Here is an 8,437-nt window from a genome sequence, read left to right as displayed (position 1 = left end):
TCCTCTCTCTCTCTCCTTTCTCTCTCTCTCTCTCTCTCTCCCTCTCACACACACACACACACACACACACACACACACACACATACACACACACGCACACACTTCCTGGCCATCCTGGACCTCACAGACACAGTCCCTCAAGGGTACCAGTTGGGCGTGGCCTGAGACAGCCGTCTGCATCCCCCCGCGCCCCCCCCCCCGCCGCTGCTGGACTGATCTACTGTCCCCAGGCTGTCATCGGGCCTCACCAGCCCTCATGACCTCACTAATGAGACCCTTTCATCATCACCAGTGAGGAAACTAGGTCACAAAGGGGCTGAGGAATGTTCCGGAAAGACAGAACTTGGATTCAGACCCAGGCAGTCTGGCCCGAGTCTGTGCTTGAAACCACGGAGCTCCTCTGCCTCTCCTGATGAGCCCTCCCCCTCCACCCCTGCAGGGGCTAGAGTCGTCAGACAGCCTTACAGCGAGTGAAGAGGCTTGGGGGCCGTGCGCTAGATAGCCCTTTTGAGGGGGCGCCTCCGAGGCTCGGTCCTTCACCGCAAGTCCCTCCTCTCTCTCTCTCTCGTAACCCCTCCCCCCAAACAATAACATGATGTGACGGGCGGCTGATAGTCTTGCGGCCCCTTCGATGCACCAGGCGCCCATCCTGAGACTGGACATGTGTTTAGTCATTTCACCCTTAAGACAGTCCTGAGAGGAAAGGACTATGAATTTCCTTGTCCCGATGGGGAAACTGAGGCTCAGAGAGCTTCTCAGGGCAACCCAGGCAGGCTGGCTCCAATCAATCATTCATTCACACCAGGGCATCGGGGCCCTCTGAACCCCAGCCCTACCCCCATGCTGGGAACCCGTGTCCTCCGCCACCAGGAAGGCCTCCCCCCAGCATCCAAGAAAAGGGGGAGAAGGGGTGGGCCCGGCCTCTGTGGCAGCCCAGGCCAGCGCTCCCCCAGCCCTCCCTCCGCAGGAGCCGCCTGGCCAACGAGCTCTGAAGCCCAGAAGCCTCCACCGAAGGCAAACAAACAGACAGTGGCCTGACCTGAGCCCCGCAAGGCGCAAGGCGGAGGGAAATGTTTTCCCAGCTGCCTCGCTTTCTCGGCACCGCTCCGCCCTGGGTCTGGTAAGTGGCAAGACCATGCGGTGACCGTGCAGCGCGGGCCCCGGCCTCTCAGGACGGCTCCCGCTGAGACGCCCGGAGAAGCTTGCTCCCTTAAAGGGCTCGGTTAAGTCCTTAGCCACGGGCTGCCCTCCCCGCTGTCTCCATCTCAGCCAAGCAGGAGACGGGGCCCTGGTCCAGTCCCTCTCACAGGAGCGAACTCTAAGCATGATTGTCAATGTCGCCGTGGCAGAGACGAGAACGCACAACCGTGTGCTGGGAAAGGACCCAGGCCTTGGCCGGGAATGCCAAGGGGGTTCACTCATGCTCCTCTCATGTGTCCTGTTTACTCCCCAAGCAGCAGGTGGCTCAAATCTCTGGTGCCTCTGGGAGCACATGGGTCTCAGGCTAGGAGGTGGGCATCTGGGGTCACGACATCCAGAGAACCAGGTGTGTCTGGAGCGCGGTGGGGGGGGGCGGGTGCTGGCACAGCAAGCTCTCTCACCATGCTGCCATTAACTGCAGACCAGAGCACGTTTCCTTCCTCCCGCCCTCCTGCCTTCCCCCCTTCTTTCTTTCCTTCCTGCCTTCTTTCCTTCCTGCATGTCTGCCTTCTTCCTTCCTTCCTTCCTGCCTGCCTTCCTTCCTTCCTTCCTTCTTTCCTTCCTTCCTTTTCTTTAAAATTGTTTTTAATGTTTATTTATTTTTGAGAGACTGAGAGAGACAGAGCGTCAGCAGGGGAGGGGCAGAAAGAGAGAGAGAGACACACACACAGAATCTGAAGCAGGCTCCAGGCTCTGATCTATCAGCACAGAGCCCGATGTGGGGCTTGAACCCATGAACCATGAGATCATGACCTGAGCCGAAGTCAGACACTTAACCAACTGAGCCATCCAGGCGCCCCTCTTTGCCTTTTTTTTTTAAGAGCACATTTCTAAATATCCTGTTGAAACAGGGAAGGAAGACTCTGGAAAGGGTCCAGAGAGCAAGGGATGATACTGCAATGGGACTCAAGCATGCCTGTTGTTATTGCTTAAGAGGTGTAAAGTCCCTGGGGTTTTCCTTTTTTTAATTTCATTTTTAGACCTGAGTGTTGTTTAGGATTCTATACAGTCAAAGGTGGTAGAAAAACCCAAAGAAATAGTGTGTCAAACAGTATAGAAGTTAATTTTTCTCCCAAGAGAACAACATTTGGCAGAATCTAGTCCAAGAATGATGCGGCAGCTTCGCAAATATCAGAATCCACTTCTCCTTGCTCGGTCCTCCTTAACATGTCGCATCTACCCTATGATCCAAGATGGCTGCTCCAGCTCCAGCAATCACATCTCATATTCCAGCCAGCAGAAAGGAAGGAAGAAGAGGCAAAAGGGTACAACCCACCGGGGAAGAACAGCCACGTACTTTCTGTCACTATGCCTCAGGTAGCCTGGGCCAGCCCTCGGTTTGTTACTGCGACACTCAACTCTCCATCGCAAAACTGGAACTGCCTTGAGAGCAAGACCCAGATCCCAAGAACAAAGCTTTTATTCCTGCCTTCAAGGCCCTTGGCCATTGGGTTTCCACACCTGCCACAGCCTCATGCAGCCTTCGCCCAACCACTCTGAGCTGCCTGCCTGCTCCCCTTCTCTCTTCACCAGACTGTGCTGTCTGCCCGAACGCCCCCTCTGGACTGCCTCTGCGGGGGCCGGGGGGGCGGGGGGGGGGGCTCCGGTTCAACCCCGAAGACTCACCACGGAAATGTTGCCTTATCAAGGCAGCCTCACCGGGCCCTTCTCAGGAGAATCAGAATCCCTTTCTCCAACCCTCCCTTGGGCTTCTGGAGCCTTCCGTCATCCCTCTATTTATAGCCTGTTCGAGTCAGGTGCCCCTGGACACGTTGCTGGGAGGGAGGGAAGGGCCCCAGGCTGGGAGAGCAGGTTCTGTGACCTGCCTGAGGGAGGGCTGGGATTTTCCAGGACGACTGCCCTCACCTGAGGTCCCTTCACTCATCGGTCTCCGGGGGAGCCAGTGCCCCCATGCCCCGTACGGTCTCACCACTGCGTCCCTGGAGCCTAGGTGTGCCCACGTCCGACTCCCGAGCCAGAGCCCTGCCCTGGGCCCGCCCCCGCCCCCCAATGCCTGCTGACCTGAGTGCGGTGGGCAGGGTTAGAGCTCTCTGTGCAGGGGAGGAGGTGGAGAGACTCTCGGCTCTGGGAGGGTCCTAGCCAGGAAGGGCCTGCCTGGGTAAGAGGGCAGGGCTGGCTGCAACCCAGGGGAGGCAACGGGGTGCTCTCCGCGGACCCTCGGGCTCCCCACCCCCGCTTCCCTGGCAGGGGTGGTGGAGAAGCATCCACCCTCCAGCAAGCCAAGCCCTGAGGCCCCACATTCAACGTCCCTGTCACCTCCGCTCAGCCAGCCCAGCCCCTCCCGGGTCCCACAGCACCTCTTAGTCAGCTCCACGCCAGCTCACGCTGCATCAGCCTGTCCGAGCCACTGCTCCTCCCTCCCCAGATCACAGCCTTCCCACCGCAGCCTTACAGGTCTCTCCTCCCCTCCCCCAGCTCCCCAGGGGCTCCACCCCCCTTCCTCCAATATCCTGACAAGTCTGAATTCTGAGTCAGGGCGACCCCCTCCGCTCCCCACGCCTCCTACACACCCACATTCAGATAAAGACAGTGACACCCATGCCAAGGATAGGCCTCTGCTGCCAGCGGATGGCTTCATCCCTGCCCTCCCATACGCTCCCATGCCCGGCCTTGACCTCTAGGACCGAGCTCTTGACACGTGAGTGACTGGGGGGCGGTGGGGGAACGCTCTGTGGAAGACTCAGCCTCCTTGTCACCGTTGAGGCTCACGGCCGCATCTGACCAGGACCTTCCTGCTTGCTGCGGGCCACGTGGCAGGCTGAGTCAAGTGTCCCTGCCCTGAGCCTCACTTGAACCAGGACTGGGATCCAGCCTTTAGAATCCGACAGACCTGGCTGTGTGACCTCTGGCAAGTTGCTAAGGCTCTCTGAGCCTCTGATTCCAATATAGCAAATGAGGCTCCCAAGAAACCAATGGGCTCTCACCACCCTGTGGGTTGGAGAACCCTCTCTTCCTTCCCGCACCCTTGGGGTGGGTTAGAAAGGGAATGGCAGATGAGTGTGCCTTCGGACCTTGCCCCAGGAGCTGGCCTCCAGCTCCACCTAGCTTAGAAACCACCAGGGGAGACCACACTGCCTGCCAAGGATCTAGGTCCTGGTTGCAAGGAGAAGCAGTCAGGGGGCGCCTCCTAGTGGACACCAGTGAAAATGTCTACTCTGGCAGAGGCCACTTAAGGGCTTCTGGTCCAGCCCAGTAAGTATGGTTCTCAGCTTGGAGTTGGGGTCCGGTGCCCACCCATTACTGCCAGCTGTGGCAAAAGTCACTTCCCCTCAGGAAACCCTAGTTCCCTCCTCCACAAACGGAGATGATGATGACACGGCCAGCACACAGGCCACAGAGAGGCTTCGGTTGGGTGACCGGGTGACCCCTCTTTGCACACTGATGTTTTTTGAGGTCCAGAGAGAGGCTGGACTTCTCTCAAAGGGTGCAGAGAGCTGGTGGCTGAGCCAGGGTGAAGGGCAAGGGGCTCCTGCTCCAATGATCCTTCCTTCCCCTCCTGAGGGCTGCTCAGTGTGACCTTGGACACCCCCGGTGCTATTAATGCCTCTGTGTGGCTCTGGGCATTTTCAGATGCTTTAGCGTTAACATACCTGTCCCAGGAACCAGCTTACGACTGCATCCAATTAACCTTGCTGCCAACTGTGATTTCTCTTCCAGCACTTGCAGGCATATCTCTGTTCCCATCTCCTTCCCAAAAGACAGAAGGCTTGGGGGAGCCCAGAGGAAGCTGTGATGTCCCCTCCAGCTCAAGCCCCTGGAGGCTGGCCCCTGCCAGGAAGCAAGGCTTACCTGCTCAGACTCCCAAGGCCCTGGTGGTGGCGAGGAAAGAGACTTCCCCAGAGAAGGGAGGATGCAAATGGACCCCTTTTTAAAATGCAAGCTGGGGATCAGCCATTCCCAGATTCCAATTCCTCTTTGGTGGTGCTGGGGGTTAATCTGGAGCACCTGGCGGGGGGGGGGGGGGGGGGGGGGGGGGGGGGGGGGGGGGGGGGGGGGGGGGGGGGGGGGGGGGGGTGTAGAAGGTGGGACCGGGCAGATGGTGGAGCTCTCCCAGCCCCCCTCTGCTAGATCCCTCTCCATGCCACCCCGAATCTGTTCTTACATCCCAGGAAGGCTCCAGGGCTTTGCTAGAATCCGAAGGGGCCACACTCATAAACCCATATGTGCTGGGGCACATCCTGCTTTTAAAAGACCTCCACAAGGGGCGCCTGGGTGGCTCACTCAGCTGAGCATCCTACTTTGGCTCAAGTCATGGTCTCATAGTTCGTGGGTTCAAGCCCTGTGTGGGCTCTGTGCTGACAGCTCAGAGCCTGGAGCCTGCTTCTGATTTTGTGTGTCCCTCTTTCTCTGCCCCTCCCCTGCTCATGATCTGTCTCTCAAAAATAAATAAATGTTAAAAATTTTTTTTAATTAAAAAAAAAGAAACCTCCTCAAGTACCCAAACACAAGGCAAAGACGGGGGTTGCATGGCCCCAGAACTTGGAAGAGACTCACACCGACACGCAGACACAAACACACAGCGTGCAAAAGGAAAGGAGTAGGGTCTAAGGGTGGGCAGGCCCTTGGGGAGTGGGCTGAGAGCTGGGGGTGGGGAGTGGGGTGAACGGGTAGTCGGGAAGCCACAGGGGCCCCAAGCAAAGGGACCCTCTCTCTGCCAGACCACGTTGTCCAAGCCCCCACTGTGGGCCAGCGCTGGTAACCTGAGCCAAAGTTTGGAAGGCCACATTGGGGATCAGAAGGCTTCAGAAGGCCAGGGTGGAGCCAGCCCTGGAGGCAATCACCCCCAACCCCCCTGCCAGTACCCCAGTGAAAGGGGGTTTTACCCTCTCCTACTAACCCCAGGGGGCTTTACCCTGTCCTGCTAACCCCTCGGGCTGCCAGCCCTGACCTCCTGGTACTCCCCTCCCGTTGGGCCTACGCCCTCCTTGCCATAGCCTACTGCGCCTGCCCCTCCCACGGAGCCCCCTGACTCCTCCCTCCCAACCTGTCCTTTGTCCTGGTCTGTGACAAACACCAGCTCATCCTCCAAGGCCCAGCTTAGTGCCTCCTATGAGAAGTGCTCAGGCCGCCCCTCCCCGAGACAAAATTCACCTCTGCCTCCTGATGCTCCCTGACACAGACCCTGCCTTGCTCTGCCGGCTTCCTGGTGGAGTGCTTGGTGAACGCACCTAACTCGCAGAATCTGCTGTGAAGGCTGGGCTTTTTCTGTTTTGTGCCAAGGGCAATGCTTTGCACCAAGCTATGCGGGGATCGGATCTGTGATTTAGAAAGGTCACCGGGACAGGTTGGCTGCAGACAGAGGCAGGGAGAGGTAGGTAGTACTGGGGTGGGGGAGGGGGGCGCAGACTGGAGACACGCAGAGTCCGACCTCCTCCCAGCCTGGGTTTCCCGGAGCCCGGCTGTGCACTGGATCCCTTGGGGAAGATTTAAAAACATAAACTCCTAAGCTCTGCTCCCGGATACACCTAACTAAATAGGGTCTCAGGGGTCAGGGCCCGAATGTGGATTTTTTTTAATTGTAGTAAAACACGGCGTAAAAAATCGTAACCGTTTCTAAGCGTACAGTACCGTGGCGGTAAGTAAATTCAGCTTGTCGTGAAAAGACTCCCAGAACTCTTGCCATCTTGCAGATCTGAAGCTCCACACCCATTCCACAGCTCCCTTCCCTGGCCCTCAGCTCCTGGCAACCTCCGCTCTAGCTCCTGCTTCTATGAACTTGGACCTCTTTAGAGTCTCCATACAAGTGGAATCAAACAGTGTCTTTTTGTGACTTAGAATCTATATATTTTTGTGAATCAATCTCTCCTAGTTCTTATGCAGTGGGTGTGTGGCCCAGAGTTTGGAAACCACAATCTGTGTTACTTAAACCGAAAGGTGCACCCCTCCCCACCGCCACCATCACTCTGGTCCTAGCAGCTAAAACCAGATCTTAGGACCTTTGACCTTGAGTTGGTGCTCCCGATGACCTCTGGGGGGAATTTTCTCCCGTACAGGCCCTTGTGGTCTACTGAAGTCAGACCAGCTAATAAGGCAACACCCCAAATTATTTTTCTAATGTTTTACTTATTTATTTAATCATTTAAAAATTTTTAATGTTAGTTTATTTATTTTTGAGAGAGAGACCAAGTGGGATCAGGGGACAGGTAGAGACAGAGGGAGACACAGAATCTGAAGCAGGCTCCAGGCTCTGAGCTGTCAGCACAGAGCTGGATGCAGGGCTTGAACTCACGGACTGTGAGATCATGACCCAAGCTAAAGTCGGATGCTTAACTGACTGAGCCACCCAGGTGCCCCTTTACTTATTTATTTTTAAGAGAGTTCATGAGCAGGGGAGGGACAAAGAGAGAAGGAGACAGAGAATCCCAAGCAGGCTCTGCAGAGGCTGGTGCTGGGCTCGAACCCATGAACTATGAGACACGTGACCTGAGGCAAAATCAAGAGTCGGAAGCTTAACAGACTGAGCGGCCCTCAACACCTCAAATCCTTATGGATTTCCATGACCTATGTTTATATAACGTTTTGGATCCTGGCTGCTCAAGTCTGGTCTCGAACCAGCAGCGCTAAGATCCCTGGGAGCTAAAGACAAACACAGACTCGAAGCCCCACCCGGCTACTGAATCAGAATCGAGCTCCTCGGGGATTTGTGTGTATGATAAAGTTTGGGGAGCCCAGCTTTAGGGTTTATAGAGTGAGGTCTGCTGGGGACTGGGGGCTGGGGGAAGTAGGCTTGACCCCGGAGCTCCCCAGGAGGGGTAGTTGAGAGGCGAGGGAGGTGGCCTGGACTGACGTGGGCTCAGTTTTGTTGCTGCCACCCCATGGCCAGTCACCTTTGAATGTGGCTGTCCCCACACACCCGCTGGCTTAGCCCCTGGCCCTCAGTCACCTGCCTCATGGTCAGCTCTCCCAGGCCCTAGCTGCAAAGTCCAAGATCTTCAGCCTCTGCGTGGGAAAACCACCGTCCTTTACCACCTGGCTTAGGGAGAATGGCCTTGTACTTGGCCTCACATAGACGCCTTCAGCAGGGCGCGAGCTCTTGTGAAATGCCAGCAACCTCATCTGGTCCTCACGGTGACCCCGAGAGGCCCTACCTGTCAGGACTGCTTAGTGAGCACTTAACAAAGCAGCAGGTACTAAGAAAAGGCTCGGTCTTCCCAGGAACCCGTGAGGAGCCCACAGGAAGTTTTCGTGCTTGGCTAGGGTAGTAACTGGTACGTGC

The 8,437-nt window shown here is 56.7% G+C and overlaps 1 long non-coding RNA gene across 1 annotated transcript; it reads left to right on the top strand.

The window, feature by feature from the left end:
• The first annotated feature begins 334 nt into the window (after window positions 1-334).
• Window positions 335-5,141, top strand: LOC115272038. The gene is made up of 3 exons (XR_003900213.1): window positions 335-1,120; window positions 2,394-2,517; window positions 4,879-5,141. It is a non-coding gene; the product is annotated as an uncharacterized LOC115272038 (long non-coding RNA).
• The last annotated feature ends 3,296 nt before the right edge of the window (window positions 5,142-8,437 follow it).

Source organism: Suricata suricatta, chromosome 11 (genome assembly GCF_006229205.1).
Source record: "Suricata suricatta isolate VVHF042 chromosome 11, meerkat_22Aug2017_6uvM2_HiC, whole genome shotgun sequence".
NCBI lineage: Eukaryota > Metazoa > Chordata > Mammalia > Carnivora > Herpestidae > Suricata > Suricata suricatta.
This window is presented reverse-complemented; position numbering and strand designations above follow the sequence as displayed.